The sequence below is a fragment of the Lithobates pipiens genome, unplaced genomic scaffold, assembly GCF_037356315.1.
Source record: "Lithobates pipiens isolate NorthernLeopardFrog02 unplaced genomic scaffold, aLitPip1_a1.2 Scaffold_18, whole genome shotgun sequence".
Lineage (NCBI taxonomy): Eukaryota > Metazoa > Chordata > Amphibia > Anura > Ranidae > Lithobates > Lithobates pipiens.
The window spans coordinates 580,249,338-580,266,207 of NW_027507758.1; the positions used below are offsets into that span (position 1 = coordinate 580,249,338).

General features: G+C 53.3%; 4 non-coding genes across 4 annotated transcripts; all 4 read left to right on the forward strand.

The window, feature by feature from the left end:
* The first annotated feature begins 3,313 nt into the window (after window positions 1–3,313).
* On the forward strand, window positions 3,314–3,386 carry TRNAA-AGC (transfer RNA alanine (anticodon AGC)). Its single transcript has one exon. It is a non-coding gene; the product is annotated as a tRNA-Ala (tRNA).
* A 2,153-nt stretch (window positions 3,387–5,539) lies between these two features.
* On the forward strand, window positions 5,540–5,612 carry TRNAA-AGC (transfer RNA alanine (anticodon AGC)). The gene has a single exon. It is a non-coding gene; the product is annotated as a tRNA-Ala (tRNA).
* A 6,484-nt stretch (window positions 5,613–12,096) lies between these two features.
* On the forward strand, window positions 12,097–12,169 carry TRNAA-AGC (transfer RNA alanine (anticodon AGC)). The gene has a single exon. It is a non-coding gene; the product is annotated as a tRNA-Ala (tRNA).
* A 2,139-nt stretch (window positions 12,170–14,308) lies between these two features.
* TRNAA-AGC (transfer RNA alanine (anticodon AGC)) lies at window positions 14,309–14,381 on the forward strand. Its single transcript has one exon. It is a non-coding gene; the product is annotated as a tRNA-Ala (tRNA).
* The last annotated feature ends 2,489 nt before the right edge of the window (window positions 14,382–16,870 follow it).

Here is a 16,870-nt window from a genome sequence, read left to right on the forward strand (position 1 = left end):
ATTTTACACATAGCCCAGGAGAGGACAGGGATCAGCCATAGCGCAAGCAACACACTCGAGCAAAGGGGGATTAGCTCAAGTGGCAGAGCGCTCGCTTTGCATGCGAGAGGTAGCGGGATCGATGCCCGCATTCTCCAAACGCAGCTTTCCTGGTTTCACGGGAGGCACCTTGCTTTTGTGTTTGATGTTGAAGCTTGGAACCGAGCGCCGTGAGCAACATGGGAAGCCGGAGTGCTCCTCATAACATGTGCCAAGGCATTGCCACGTTTTTGTGGTGGCATCTGTGGCTTCAGCCAAAGTCACGTAGGCAGTATTGGACAAAAGCAATCAATTAAAGAAAGCACGACCAGGCTTCCATGGCCAAGAGACAATATTCCATTAGGGGGAAAGGTGCCAGTGCCATGCTTACGCTGAGAGCTTTGGACTCGTTGAATCACCTGAATCAGGTTCAACTTCTCTTTGTGTGCGAAAGAAAGGCCTTTGGGCCCGCAAGCAAATATCGATTGGCATAGGAAAAGGCAACGTAGCAGAGGATGGTTTCGATCCATCGACCTCTGGGTTATGGGCCCAGCACGCTTCCGCTGCGCCACTCTGCTCTTGTCGCTGGCCATCCTCATGGATTTCGACAAGCGAATCCCAAGTCAAGCGTGGGCGAGAGCTGGACTCTCCTAGGCCAGCTGAGCGAGGGTGGTGGCGCCTGGCCCGGCGTGGAGCATTGGTGGTTCAGTGGTAGAATTCTCGCCTGCCACGCGGGAGGCACGGGTTCGATTCCCGGCCAATGCAATTATGGGCTCTTGGTGTTTGTAGCTCTCTCCCCCAATTTCCAGCCCCATGGAATGCCTCAAGGCACAAGGTGTTTCTTGTCGAGAATGTATTAGGCGGTGTGAGTGCTTTTTGAAACCACCTTCTCCCAATGACATCATTGAAACCCATGGGGCCATACTTCAGAAGGGGCTCAGTTGTCCAAGGTCTTGGGGGAGTGGCTCTCCTGGTGTCTAGCGGCCAGAGCAAGTTGTGGATTTAGCAAAACTGCCTATAGTTTACACATAGCCCAGGAGAGGACAGGGATCAGCCATAGCACAAGCAACAACCTCAAGCAAAGGGGGATTAGCTCAAATGGTAGAGCGCTCGCTTAGCATGCGAGAGGTAGCGGGATAGATGCCCGCATTCTCCAAATGCAGCTTTCCTGATTTGCCAGGAGACACCTTGCTTTTGTGTTTGATGTTGAAGCTTGGAACCGAGCGCCGTGAGCAACATGGGAAGCCGGAGTCCTCCTCATAACGCGTGCCAAGGCGTTGCCACGTTTTTGTGGTGGCAACTGTGGCTTCAGCCAAAGTCACGTAGGCAGTGTTGGACAAAAGCAATCTAGTAAACAAAGCACGAGCAGGCCTCCATAGCCAAGAGACAATATTTCATTAGCGCAAAAGGTGCCAGTGCCATGCTTACGCTGAGAGCTTTGGACTCGTTGAATCACCTGAATCAGGTTCAACTTCTCTTTGTGTGCGAAAGAAAGGCCTTTGGGCCTGCACGCAAGCAAATATCGATTGGCATAGGAAAGGGCAACGTAGCAGAGGATGGTTTCGATCCATCGACCTCTGGGTTATGGGCCCAGCACGCTTCCGCTGCGCCACTCTGCTCTTGTCGCTGACCAACCTCAACAACCACATGTGGATGTAGTTTGCCAGCGATTCCCACGGGGAGTGGGTCCATGTGGCAAAGTCACAATGTAGACGACTAGGCGTTTCCATTGATTTTCGACCAGCGAATCCCAAGTCAAGCGTGGGCGAGAGCTGGACTCTCCTAGACCAGCTGAGCGAGGGTGGTGGCAAGTGGCCCGGCGTAGAGCATTGGTGGTTCAGTGGTAGAATTCTCGCCTGCCACGCGGGAGGCCCGGGTTCGATTCCCGGCCAATGCAATTATGGGCTCTTTGTGTTTGCAGCGCTCTCCCCCAATTTCCAGCCCCGTGGAGTGCATCAAGGCACAAGGTGTTTCTTGTCGAGAATGTACTAGGCGGTGTGAGTGCTTTTTGAAACCAGCCTTCTCCCAATTACATCATTGAAACCCATGGGGCCATACCTCTGAAGGGGCTCAGTTGTCAAAGGTCGTAGGAGGGAAAAAAAAGGGGGGTGCAAACCTTCTACGCTAGGAAAGCGGGTGGCTCTCCTGGTGTCTAGCGGCCAGAGCAGGTTGTGGATTTCGCAAAACTGACTATATTTTACACATAGCCCAGGAGAGGACAGGGATCAGCCATAGCGCAAGCAACACACTCGAGCAAAGGGGGATTAGCTCAAGTGGCAGAGCGCTCGCTTTGCATGCGAGAGGTAGCGGGATCGATGCCCGCATTCTCCAAACGCAGCTTTCCTGGTTTCACGGGAGGCACCTTGCTTTTGTGTTTGATGTTGAAGCTTGGAACCGAGCGCCGTGAGCAACATGGGAAGCCGGAGTGCTCCTCATAACATGTGCCAAGGCATTGCCACGTTTTTGTGGTGGCATCTGTGGCTTCAGCCAAAGTCACGTAGGCAGTATTGGACAAAAGCAATCAATTAAAGAAAGCACGACCAGGCTTCCATGGCCAAGAGACAATATTCCATTAGGGGGAAAGGTGCCAGTGCCATGCTTACGCTGAGAGCTTTGGACTCGTTGAATCACCTGAATCAGGTTCAACTTCTCTTTGTGTGCGAAAGAAAGGCCTTTGGGCCCGCAAGCAAATATCGATTGGCATAGGAAAAGGCAACGTAGCAGAGGATGGTTTCGATCCATCGACCTCTGGGTTATGGGCCCAGCACGCTTCCGCTGCGCCACTCTGCTCTTGTCGCTGGCCATCCTCATGGATTTCGACAAGCGAATCCCAAGTCAAGCGTGGGCGAGAGCTGGACTCTCCTAGGCCAGCTGAGCGAGGGTGGTGGCGCCTGGCCCGGCGTGGAGCATTGGTGGTTCAGTGGTAGAATTCTCGCCTGCCACGCGGGAGGCCCGGGTTCGATTCCCGGCCAATGCAATTATGGGCTCTTGGTGTTTGTAGCTCTCTCCCCCAATTTCCAGCCCCATGGAATGCCTCAAGGCACAAGGTGTTTCTTGTCGAGAATGTATTAGGCGGTGTGAGTGCTTTTTGAAACCACCTTCTCCCAATGACATCATTGAAACCCATGGGGCCATACTTCAGAAGGGGCTCAGTTGTCCAAGGTCTTGGGGGAGTGGCTCTCCTGGTGTCTAGCGGCCAGAGCAAGTTGTGGATTTAGCAAAACTGCCTATAGTTTACACATAGCCCAGGAGAGGACAGGGATCAGCCATAGCACAAGCAACAACCTCAAGCAAAGGGGGATTAGCTCAAATGGTAGAGCGCTCGCTTAGCATGCGAGAGGTAGCGGGATCGATGCCCGCATTCTCCAAATGCAGCTTTCCTGATTTGCCAGGAGACACCTTGCTTTTGTGTTTGATGTTGAAGCTTGGAACCGAGCGCCGTGAGCAACATGGGAAGCCGGAGTCCTCCTCATAACGCGTGCCAAGGCGTTGCCACGTTTTTGTGGTGGCAACTGTGGCTTCAGCCAAAGTCACGTAGGCAGTGTTGGACAAAAGCAATCTAGTAAACAAAGCACGAGCAGGCCTCCATGGCCAAGAGACAATATTTCATTAGCGCAAAAGGTGCCAGTGCCATGCTTATGCTGAGAGCTTTGGACTCGTTGAATCACCTGAATCAGGTTCAACTTCTCTTTGTGTGCGAAAGAAAGGCCTTTGGGCCCGCACGCAAGCAAATATCGATTGGCATAGGAAAGGGCAACGTAGCAGAGGATGGTTTCGATCCATCGACCTCTGGGTTATGGGCCCAGCACGCTTCCGCTGCGCCACTCTGCTCTTGTCGCTGACCAACCTCAACAACCACATGTGGATGTAGTTTGCCAGCGATTCCCACGGGGAGTGGGTCCATGTGGCAAAGTCACAATGTAGACGACTAGGCGTTTCCATTGATTTTCGACCAGCGAATCCCAAGTCAAGCGTGGGCGAGAGCTGGACTCTCCTAGACCAGCTGAGCGAGGGTGGTGGCAAGTGGCCCGGCGTGGAGCATTGGTGGTTCAGTGGTAGAATTCTCGCCTGCCACGCGGGAGGCCCGGGTTCGATTCCCGGCCAATGCAATTATGGGCTCTTTGTGTTTGCAGCGCTCTCCCCCAATTTCCAGCCCCGTGGAGTGCATCAAGGCACAAGGTGTTTCTTGTCGAGAATGTACTAGGCGGTGTGAGTGCTTTTTGAAACCAGCCTTCTCCCAATTACATCATTGAAACCCATGGGGCCATACCTCTGAAGGGGCTCAGTTGTCAAAGGTCGTAGGAGGGAAAAAAAAGGGGGGTGCAAACCTTCTACGCTAGGAAAGCGGGTGGCTCTCCTGGTGTCTAGCGGCCAGAGCAGGTTGTGGATTTCGCAAAACTGACTATATTTTACACATAGCCCAGGAGAGGACAGGGATCAGCCATAGCGCAAGCAACACACTCGAGCAAAGGGGGATTAGCTCAAGTGGCAGAGCGCTCGCTTTGCATGCGAGAGGTAGCGGGATCGATGCCCGCATTCTCCAAACGCAGCTTTCCTGGTTTCACGGGAGGCACCTTGCTTTTGTGTTTGATGTTGAAGCTTGGAACCGAGCGCCGTGAGCAACATGGGAAGCCGGAGTGCTCCTCATAACATGTGCCAAGGCATTGCCACGTTTTTGTGGTGGCATCTGTGGCTTCAGCCAAAGTCACGTAGGCAGTATTGGACAAAAGCAATCAATTAAAGAAAGCACGACCAGGCTTCCATGGCCAAGAGACAATATTCCATTAGGGGGAAAGGTGCCAGTGCCATGCTTACGCTGAGAGCTTTGGACTCGTTGAATCACCTGAATCAGGTTCAACTTCTCTTTGTGTGCGAAAGAAAGGCCTTTGGGCCCGCAAGCAAATATCGATTGGCATAGGAAAAGGCAACGTAGCAGAGGATGGTTTCGATCCATCGACCTCTGGGTTATGGGCCCAGCACGCTTCCGCTGCGCCACTCTGCTCTTGTCGCTGACCATCCTCATGGATTTCGACAAGCGAATCCCAAGTCAAGCGTGGGCGAGAGCTGGACTCTCCTAGGCCAGCTGAGCGAGGCCAGCTGAGCGAGGGTGGTGGCGCCTGGCCTGGCGTGGAGCATTGGTGGTTCAGTGGTAGAATTCTCGCCTGCCACGCGGGAGGCCCGGGTTCGATTCCCGGCCAATGCAATTACGGGCTCTTGGTGTTTGTAGCTCTCTCCCCCAATTTCCAGCCCCATGGAATGCCTCAAGGCACAAGGTGTTTCTTGTCGAGAATGTATTAGGCGGTGTGAGTGCTTTTTGAAACCACCTTCTCCCAATGACATCATTGAAACCCATGGGGCCATACTTCAGAAGGGGCTCAGTTGTCCAAGGTCTTGGGGGAGTGGCTCTCCTGGTGTCTAGCGGCCAGAGCAAGTTGTGGATTTAGCAAAACTGCCTATAGTTTACACATAGCCCAGGAGAGGACAGGGATCAGCCATAGCACAAGCAACAACCTCAAGCAAAGGGGGATTAGCTCAAATGGTAGAGCGCTCGCTTAGCATGCGAGAGGTAGCGGGATCGATGCCCGCATTCTCCAAATGCAGCTTTCCTGATTTGCCAGGAGACACCTTGCTTTTGTGTTTGATGTTGAAGCTTGGAACCGAGCGCCGTGAGCAACATGGGAAGCCGGAGTCCTCCTCATAACGCGTGCCAAGGCGTTGCCACGTTTTTGTGGTGGCAACTGTGGCTTCAGCCAAAGTCACGTAGGCAGTGTTGGACAAAAGCAATCTAGTAAACAAAGCACGAGCAGGCCTCCATGGCCAAGAGACAATATTTCATTAGCGCAAAAGGTGCCAGTGCCATGCTTACGCTGAGAGCTTTGGACTCGTTGAATCACCTGAATCAGGTTCAACTTCTCTTTGTGTGCGAAAGAAAGGCCTTTGGGCCTGCACGCAAGCAAATATCGATTGGCATAGGAAAGGGCAACGTAGCAGAGGATGGTTTCGATCCATCGACCTCTGGGTTATGGGCCCAGCACGCTTCCGCTGCGCCACTCTGCTCTTGTCGCTGACCAACCTCAACAACCACATGTGGATGTAGTTTGCCAGCGATTCCCACGGGGAGTGGGTCCATGTGGCAAAGTCACAATGTAGACGACTAGGCGTTTCCATTGATTTTCGACCAGCGAATCCCAAGTCAAGCGTGGGCGAGAGCTGGACTCTCCTAGACCAGCTGAGCGAGGGTGGTGGCAAGTGGCCCGGCGTGGAGCATTGGTGGTTCAGTGGTAGAATTCTCGCCTGCCACGCGGGAGGCCCGGGTTCGATTCCCGGCCAATGCAATTATGGGCTCTTTGTGTTTGCAGCGCTCTCCCCCAATTTCCAGCCCCGTGGAGTGCATCAAGGCACAAGGTGTTTCTTGTCGAGAATGTACTAGGCGGTGTGAGTGCTTTTTGAAACCAGCCTTCTCCCAATTACATCATTGAAACCCATGGGGCCATACCTCTGAAGGGGCTCAGTTGTCAAAGGTCGTAGGAGGGAAAAAAAAGGGGGGTGCAAACCTTCTACGCTAGGAAAGCGGGTGGCTCTCCTGGTGTCTAGCGGCCAGAGCAGGTTGTGGATTTCGCAAAACTGACTATATTTTACACATAGCCCAGGAGAGGACAGGGATCAGCCATAGCGCAAGCAACACACTCGAGCAAAGGGGGATTAGCTCAAGTGGCAGAGCGCTCGCTTTGCATGCGAGAGGTAGCGGGATCGATGCCCGCATTCTCCAAACGCAGCTTTCCTGGTTTCACGGGAGGCACCTTGCTTTTGTGTTTGATGTTGAAGCTTGGAACCGAGCGCCGTGAGCAACATGGGAAGCCGGAGTGCTCCTCATAACATGTGCCAAGGCATTGCCACGTTTTTGTGGTGGCATCTGTGGCTTCAGCCAAAGTCACGTAGGCAGTATTGGACAAAAGCAATCAATTAAAGAAAGCACGACCAGGCTTCCATGGCCAAGAGACAATATTCCATTAGGGGGAAAGGTGCCAGTGCCATGCTTACGCTGAGAGCTTTGGACTCGTTGAATCACCTGAATCAGGTTCAACTTCTCTTTGTGTGCGAAAGAAAGGCCTTTGGGCCCGCAAGCAAATATCGATTGGCATAGGAAAAGGCAACGTAGCAGAGGATGGTTTCGATCCATCGACCTCTGGGTTATGGGCCCAGCACGCTTCCGCTGCGCCACTCTGCTCTTGTCGCTGGCCATCCTCATGGATTTCGACAAGCGAATCCCAAGTCAAGCGTGGGCGAGAGCTGGACTCTCCTAGGCCAGCTGAGTGAGGGTGGTGGCGCCTGGCCCGGCGTGGAGCATTGGTGGTTCAGTGGTAGAATTCTCGCCTGCCACGCGGGAGGCCCGGGTTCGATTCCCGGCCAATGCAATTATGGGCTCTTGGTGTTTGTAGCTCTCTCCCCCAATTTCCAGCCCCATGGAATGCCTCAAGGCACAAGGTGTTTCTTGTCGAGAATGTATTAGGCGGTGTGAGTGCTTTTTGAAACCACCTTCTCCCAATGACATCATTGAAACCCATGGGGCCATACTTCAGAAGGGGCTCAGTTGTCCAAGGTCTTGGGGGAGTGGCTCTCCTGGTGTCTAGCGGCCAGAGCAAGTTGTGGATTTAGCAAAACTGCCTATAGTTTACACATAGCCCAGGAGAGGACAGGGATCAGCCATAGCACAAGCAACAACCTCAAGCAAAGGGGGATTAGCTCAAATGGTAGAGCGCTCGCTTAGCATGTGAGAGGTAGCGGGATCGATGCCCGCATTCTCCAAATGCAGCTTTCCTGATTTGCCAGGAGACACCTTGCTTTTGTGTTTGATGTTGAAGCTTGGAACCGAGCGCCGTGAGCAACATGGGAAGCCGGAGTCCTCCTCATAACGCGTGCCAAGGCGTTGCCACGTTTTTGTGGTGGCAACTGTGGCTTCAGCCAAAGTCACGTAGGCAGTGTTGGACAAAAGCAATCTAGTAAACAAAGCACGAGCAGGCCTCCATGGCCAAGAGACAATATTTCATTAGCGCAAAAGGTGCCAGTGCCATGCTTACGCTGAGAGCTTTGGACTCGTTGAATCACCTGAATCAGGTTCAACTTCTCTTTGTGTGCGAAAGAAAGGCCTTTGGGCCCGCACGCAAGCAAATATCGATTGGCATAGAAAAAGGCAACGTAGCAGAGGATGGTTTCGATCCATCGACCTCTGGGTTATGGGCCCAGCACGCTTCCGCTGCGCCACTCTGCTCTTGTCGCTGACCAACCTCAACAACCACATGTGGATGTAGTTTGCCAGCGATTCCCACGGGGAGTGGGTCCATGTGGCAAAGTCACAATGTAGACGACTAGGCGTTTCCATTGATTTTCGACCAGCGAATCCCAAGTCAAGCGTGGGCGAGAGCTGGACTCTCCTAGACCAGCTGAGCGAGGGTGGTGGCAAGTGGCCCGGCGTGGAGCATTGGTGGTTCAGTGGTAGAATTCTCGCCTGCCACGCGGGAGGCCCGGGTTCGATTCCCGGCCAATGCAATTATGGGCTCTTTGTGTTTGCAGCGCTCTCCCCCAATTTCCAGCCCCGTGGAGTGCATCAAGGCACAAGGTGTTTCTTGTCGAGAATGTACTAGGCGGTGTGAGTGCTTTTTGAAACCAGCCTTCTCCCAATTACATCATTGAAACCCATGGGGCCATACCTCTGAAGGGGCTCAGTTGTCAAAGGTCGTAGGAGGGAAAAAAAAGGGGGGTGCAAACCTTCTACGCTAGGAAAGCGGGTGGCTCTCCTGGTGTCTAGCGGCCAGAGCAGGTTGTGGATTTCGCAAAACTGACTATATTTTACACATAGCCCAGGAGAGGACAGGGATCAGCCATAGCGCAAGCAACACACTCGAGCAAAGGGGGATTAGCTCAAGTGGCAGAGCGCTCGCTTTGCATGCGAGAGGTAGCGGGATCGATGCCCGCATTCTCCAAACGCAGCTTTCCTGGTTTCACGGGAGGCACCTTGCTTTTGTGTTTGATGTTGAAGCTTGGAACCGAGCGCCGTGAGCAACATGGGAAGCCGGAGTGCTCCTCATAACATGTGCCAAGGCATTGCCACGTTTTTGTGGTGGCATCTGTGGCTTCAGCCAAAGTCACGTAGGCAGTATTGGACAAAAGCAATCAATTAAAGAAAGCACGACCAGGCTTCCATGGCCAAGAGACAATATTCCATTAGGGGGAAAGGTGCCAGTGCCATGCTTACGCTGAGAGCTTTGGACTCGTTGAATCACCTGAATCAGGTTCAACTTCTCTTTGTGTGCGAAAGAAAGGCCTTTGGGCCCGCAAGCAAATATCGATTGGCATAGGAAAAGGCAACGTAGCAGAGGATGGTTTCGATCCATCGACCTCTGGGTTATGGGCCCAGCACGCTTCCGCTGCGCCACTCTGCTCTTGTCGCTGGCCATCCTCATGGATTTCGACAAGCGAATCCCAAGTCAAGCGTGGGCGAGAGCTGGACTCTCCTAGGCCAGCTGAGCGAGGGTGGTGGCGCCTGGCCCGGCGTGGAGCATTGGTGGTTCAGTGGTAGAATTCTCGCCTGCCACGCGGGAGGCCCGGGTTCGATTCCCGGCCAATGCAATTATGGGCTCTTGGTGTTTGTAGCTCTCTCCCCCAATTTCCAGCCCCATGGAATGCCTCAAGGCACAAGGTGTTTCTTGTCGAGAATGTATTAGGCGGTGTGAGTGCTTTTTGAAACCACCTTCTCCCAATGACATCATTGAAACCCATGGGGCCATACTTCAGAAGGGGCTCAGTTGTCCAAGGTCTTGGGGGAGTGGCTCTCCTGGTGTCTAGCGGCCAGAGCAAGTTGTGGATTTAGCAAAACTGCCTATAGTTTACACATAGCCCAGGAGAGGACAGGGATCAGCCATAGCACAAGCAACAACCTCAAGCAAAGGGGGATTAGCTCAAATGGTAGAGCGCTCGCTTAGCATGCGAGAGGTAGCGGGATTGATGCCCGCATTCTCCAAATGCAGCTTTCCTGATTTGCCAGGAGACACCTTGCTTTTGTGTTTGATGTTGAAGCTTGGAACCGAGCGCCGTGAGCAACATGGGAAGCCGGAGTCCTCCTCATAACGCGTGCCAAGGCGTTGCCACGTTTTTGTGGTGGCAACTGTGGCTTCAGCCAAAGTCACGTAGGCAGTGTTGGACAAAAGCAATCTAGTAAACAAAGCACGAGCAGGCCTCCATGGCCAAGAGACAATATTTCATTAGCGCAAAAGGTGCCAGTGCCATGCTTACGCTGAGAGCTTTGGACTCGTTGAATCACCTGAATCAGGTTCAACTTCTCTTTGTGTGCGAAAGAAAGGCCTTTGGGCCCGCACGCAAGCAAATATCGATTGGCATAGGAAAGGGCAACGTAGCAGAGGATGGTTTCGATCCATCGACCTCTGGGTTATGGGCCCAGCACGCTTCCGCTGCGCCACTCTGCAAAGTCACAATGTAGACGACTAGGCGTTTCCATTGATTTTCGACCAGCGAATCCCAAGTCAAGCGTGGGCGAGAGCTGGACTCTCCTAGACCAGCTGAGCGAGGGTGGTGGCAAGTGGCCCGGCGTGGAGCATTGGTGGTTAAGTGGTAGAATTCTCGCCTGCCACGCGGGAGGTCCGGGTTCGATTCCCGGCCAATGCAATTATGGGCTCTTTGTGTTTGCAGCGCTCTCCCCCAATTTCCAGCCCCGTGGAGTGCATCAAGGCACAAGGTGTTTCTTGTCGAGAATGTACTAGGCGGTGTGAGTGCTTTTTGAAACCAGCCTTCTCCCAATTACATCATTGAAACCCATGGGGCCATACCTCTGAAGGGGCTCAGTTGTCAAAGGTCGTAGGAGGGAAAAAAAAGGGGGGTGCAAACCTTCTACGCTAGGAAAGCGGGTGGCTCTCCTGGTGTCTAGCGGCCAGAGCAGGTTGTGGATTTCGCAAAACTGACTATATTTTACACATAGCCCAGGAGAGGACAGGGATCAGCCATAGCGCAAGCAACACACTCGAGCAAAGGGGGATTAGCTCAAGTGGCAGAGCGCTCGCTTTGCATGCGAGAGGTAGCGGGATCGATGCCCGCATTCTCCAAACGCAGCTTTCCTGGTTTCACGGGAGGCACCTTGCTTTTGTGTTTGATGTTGAAGCTTGGAACCGAGCGCCGTGAGCAACATGGGAAGCCGGAGTGCTCCTCATAACATGTGCCAAGGCATTGCCACGTTTTTGTGGTGGCATCTGTGGCTTCAGCCAAAGTCACGTAGGCAGTATTGGACAAAAGCAATCAATTAAAGAAAGCACGACCAGGCTTCCATGGCCAAGAGACAATATTCCATTAGGGGGAAAGGTGCCAGTGCCATGCTTACGCTGAGAGCTTTGGACTCGTTGAATCACCTGAATCAGGTTCAACTTCTCTTTGTGTGCGAAAGAAAGGCCTTTGGGCCCGCAAGCAAATATCGATTGGCATAGGAAAAGGCAACGTAGCAGAGGATGGTTTCGATCCATCGACCTCTGGGTTATGGGCCCAGCACGCTTCCGCTGCGCCACTCTGCTCTTGTCGCTGGCCATCCTCATGGATTTCGACAAGCGAATCCCAAGTCAAGCGTGGGCGAGAGCTGGACTCTCCTAGGCCAGCTGAGCGAGGGTGGTGGCGCCTGGCCCGGCGTGGAGCATTGGTGGTTCAGTGGTAGAATTCTCGCCTGCCACGCGGGAGGCCCGGGTTCGATTCTCGGCCAATGCAATTATGGGCTCTTGGTGTTTGTAGCTCTCTCCCCCAATTTCCAGCCCCATGGAATGCCTCAAGGCACAAGGTGTTTCTTGTCGAGAATGTATTAGGCGGTGTGAGTGCTTTTTGAAACCACCTTCTCCCAATGACATCATTGAAACCCATGGGGCCATACTTCAGAAGGGGCTCAGTTGTCCAAGGTCTTGGGGGAGTGGCTCTCCTGGTGTCTAGCGGCCAGAGCAAGTTGTGGATTTAGCAAAACTGCCTATAGTTTACACATAGCCCAGGAGAGGACAGGGATCAGCCATAGCACAAGCAACAACCTCAAGCAAAGGGGGATTAGCTCAAATGGTAGAGCGCTCGCTTAGCATGCGAGAGGTAGCGGGATCGATGCCCGCATTCTCCAAATGCAGCTTTCCTGATTTGCCAGGAGACACCTTGCTTTTGTGTTTGATGTTGAAGCTTGGAACCGAGCGCCGTGAGCAACATGGGAAGCCGGAGTCCTCCTCATAACGCGTGCCAAGGCGTTGCCACGTTTTTGTGGTGGCAACTGTGGCTTCAGCCAAAGTCACGTAGGCAGTGTTGGACAAAAGCAATCTAGTAAACAAAGCACGAGCAGGCCTCCATGGCCAAGAGACAATATTTCATTAGCGCAAAAGGTGCCAGTGCCATGCTTACGCTGAGAGCTTTGGACTCGTTGAATCACCTGAATCAGGTTCAACTTCTCTTTGTGTGCGAAAGAAAGGCCTTTGGGCCCGCACGCAAGCAAATATCGATTGGCATAGGAAAGGGCAACGTAGCAGAGGATGGTTTCGATCCATCGACCTCTGGGTTATGGGCCCAGCACGCTTCCGCTGCGCCACTCTGCTCTTGTCGCTGACCAACCTCAACAACCACATGTGGATGTAGTTTGCCAGCGATTCCCACGGGGAGTGGGTCCATGTGGCAAAGTCACAATGTAGACGACTAGGCGTTTCCATTGATTTTCGACCAGCGAATCCCAAGTCAAGCGTGGGCGAGAGCTGGACTCTCCTAGACCAGCTGAGCGAGGGTGGTGGCAAGTGGCCCGGCGTGGAGCATTGGTGGTTCAGTGGTAGAATTCTCGCCTGCCACGCGGGAGGCCCGGGTTCGATTCCCGGCCAATGCAATTATGGGCTCTTTGTGTTTGCAGCGCTCTCCCCCAATTTCCAGCCCCGTGGAGTGCATCAAGGCACAAGGTGTTTCTTGTCGAGAATGTACTAGGCGGTGTGAGTGCTTTTTGAAACCAGCCTTCTCCCAATTACATCATTGAAACCCATGGGGCCATACCTCTGAAGGGGCTCAGTTGTCAAAGGTCGTAGGAGGGAAAAAAAAGGGGGGTGCAAACCTTCTACGCTAGGAAAGCGGGTGGCTCTCCTGGTGTCTAGCGGCCAGAGCAGGTTGTGGATTTCGCAAAACTGACTATATTTTACACATAGCCCAGGAGAGGACAGGGATCAGCCATAGCGCAAGCAACACACTCGAGCAAAGGGGGATTAGCTCAAGTGGCAGAGCGCTCGCTTTGCATGCGAGAGGTAGCGGGATCGATGCCCGCATTCTCCAAACGCAGCTTTCCTGGTTTCACGGGAGGCACCTTGCTTTTGTGTTTGATGTTGAAGCTTGGAACCGAGCGCCGTGAGCAACATGGGAAGCCGGAGTGCTCCTCATAACATGTGCCAAGGCATTGCCACGTTTTTGTGGTGGCATCTGTGGCTTCAGCCAAAGTCACGTAGGCAGTATTGGACAAAAGCAATCAATTAAAGAAAGCACGACCAGGCTTCCATGGCCAAGAGACAATATTCCATTAGGGGGAAAGGTGCCAGTGCCATGCTTACGCTGAGAGCTTTGGACTCGTTGAATCACCTGAATCAGGTTCAACTTCTCTTTGTGTGCGAAAGAAAGGCCTTTGGGCCCGCAAGCAAATATCGATTGGCATAGGAAAAGGCAACGTAGCAGAGGATGGTTTCGATCCATCGACCTCTGGGTTATGGGCCCAGCACGCTTCCGCTGCGCCACTCTGCTCTTGTCGCTGGCCATCCTCATGGATTTCGACAAGCGAATCCCAAGTCAAGCGTGGGCGAGAGCTGGACTCTCCTAGGCCAGCTGAGCGAGGGTGGTGGCGCCTGGCCCGGCGTGGAGCATTGGTGGTTCAGTGGTAGAATTCTCGCCTGCCACGCGGGAGGCCCGGGTTCGATTCCCGGCCAATGCAATTATGGGCTCTTGGTGTTTGTAGCTCTCTCCCCCAATTTCCAGCCCCATGGAATGCCTCAAGGCACAAGGTGTTTCTTGTCGAGAATGTATTAGGCGGTGTGAGTGCTTTTTGAAACCACCTTCTCCCAATGACATCATTGAAACCCATGGGGCCATACTTCAGAAGGGGCTCAGTTGTCCAAGGTCTTGGGGGAGTGGCTCTCCTGGTGTCTAGCGGCCAGAGCAAGTTGTGGATTTAGCAAAACTGCCTATAGTTTACACATAGCCCAGGAGAGGACAGGGATCAGCCATAGCACAAGCAACAACCTCAAGCAAAGGGGGATTAGCTCAAATGGTAGAGCGCTCGCTTAGCATGCGAGAGGTAGCGGGATCGATGCCCGCATTCTCCAAATGCAGCTTTCCTGATTTGCCAGGAGACACCTTGCTTTTGTGTTTGATGTTGAAGCTTGGAACCGAGCGCCGTGAGCAACATGGGAAGCCGGAGTCCTCCTCATAACGCGTGCCAAGGCGTTGCCACGTTTTTGTGGTGGCAACTGTGGCTTCAGCCAAAGTCACGTAGGCAGTGTTGGACAAAAGCAATCTAGTAAACAAAGCACGAGCAGGCCTCCATGGCCAAGAGACAATATTTCATTAGCGCAAAAGGTGCCAGTGCCATGCTTACGCTGAGAGCTTTGGACTCGTTGAATCACCTGAATCAGGTTCAACTTCTCTTTGTGTGCGAAAGAAAGGCCTTTGGGCCCGCACGCAAGCAAATATCGATTGGCATAGGAAAGGGCAACGTAGCAGAGGATGGTTTCGATCCATCGACCTCTGGGTTATGGGCCCAGCACGCTTCCGCTGCGCCACTCTGCTCTTGTCGCTGACCAACCTCAACAACCACATGTGGATGTAGTTTGCCAGCGATTCCCACGGGGAGTGGGTCCATGTGGCAAAGTCACAATGTAGACGACTAGGCGTTTCCATTGATTTTCGACCAGCGAATCCCAAGTCAAGCGTGGGCGAGAGCTGGACTCTCCTAGACCAGCTGAGCGAGGGTGGTGGCAAGCGGCCCGGCGTGGAGCATTGGTGGTTCAGTGGTAGAATTCTCGCCTGCCACGCGGGAGGCCCGGGTTCGATTCCCGGCCAATGCAATTATGGGCTCTTTGTGTTTGCAGCGCTCTCCCCCAATTTCCAGCCCCGTGGAGTGCATCAAGGCACAAGGTGTTTCTTGTCGAGAATGTACTAGGCGGTGTGAGTGCTTTTTGAAACCAGCCTTCTCCCAATTACATCATTGAAACCCATGGGGCCATACCTCTGAAGGGGCTCAGTTGTCAAAGGTCGTAGGAGGGAAAAAAAAGGGGGGTGCAAACCTTCTACGCTAGGAAAGCGGGTGGCTCTCCTGGTGTCTAGCGGCCAGAGCAGGTTGTGGATTTCGCAAAACTGACTATATTTTACACATAGCCCAGGAGAGGACAGGGATCAGCCATAGCGCAAGCAACACACTCGAGCAAAGGGGGATTAGCTCAAGTGGCAGAGCGCTCGCTTTGCATGCGAGAGGTAGCGGGATCGATGCCCGCATTCTCCAAACGCAGCTTTCCTGGTTTCACGGGAGGCACCTTGCTTTTGTGTTTGATGTTGAAGCTTGGAACCGAGCGCCGTGAGCAACATGGGAAGCCGGAGTGCTCCTCATAACATGTGCCAAGGCATTGCCACGTTTTTGTGGTGGCATCTGTGGCTTCAGCCAAAGTCACGTAGGCAGTATTGGACAAAAGCAATCAATTAAAGAAAGCACGACCAGGCTTCCATGGCCAAGAGACAATATTCCATTAGGGGGAAAGGTGCCAGTGCCATGCTTACGCTGAGAGCTTTGGACTCGTTGAATCACCTGAATCAGGTTCAACTTCTCTTTGTGTGCGAAAGAAAGGCCTTTGGGCCCGCAAGCAAATATCGATTGGCATAGGAAAAGGCAACGTAGCAGAGGATGGTTTCGATCCATCGACCTCTGGGTTATGGGCCCAGCACGCTTCCGCTGCGCCACTCTGCTCTTGTCGCTGGCCATCCTCATGGATTTCGACAAGCGAATCCCAAGTCAAGCGTGGGCGAGAGCTGGACTCTCCTAGGCCAGCTGAGCGAGGGTGGTGGCGCCTGGCCTGGCCCGGCGTGGAGCATTGGTGGTTCAGTGGTAGAATTCTCGCCTGCCACGCGGGAGGCCCGGGTTCGATTCCCGGCCAATGCAATTATGGGCTCTTGGTGTTTGTAGCTCTCTCCCCCAATTTCCAGCCCCATGGAATGCCTCAAGGCACAAGGTGTTTCTTGTCGAGAATGTATTAGGCGGTGTGAGTGCTTTTTGAAACCACCTTCTCCCAATGACATCATTGAAACCCATGGGGCCATACTTCAGAAGGGGCTCAGTTGTCAAAGGTCGTAGGAGGGAAAAAAAAGGGGGGTGCAAACCTTCTACGCTAGGAAAGCGGGTGGCTCTCCTGGTGTCTAGCGGCCAGAGCAGGTTGTGGATTTCGCAAAACTGACTATATTTTACACATAGCCCAGGAGAGGACAGGGATCAGCCATAGCGCAAGCAACACACTCGAGCAAAGGGGGATTAGCTCAAGTGGCAGAGCGCTCGCTTTGCATGCGAGAGGTAGCGGGATCGATGCCCGCATTCTCCAAACGCAGCTTTCCTGGTTTCACGGGAGGCACCTTGCTTTTGTGTTTGATGTTGAAGCTTGGAACCGAGCGCCGTGAGCAACATGGGAAGCCGGAGTGCTCCTCATAACATGTGCCAAGGCATTGCCACGTTTTTGTGGTGGCATCTGTGGCTTCAGCCAAAGTCACGTAGGCAGTATTGGACAAAAGCAATCAATTAAAGAAAGCACGACCAGGCTTCCATGGCCAAGAG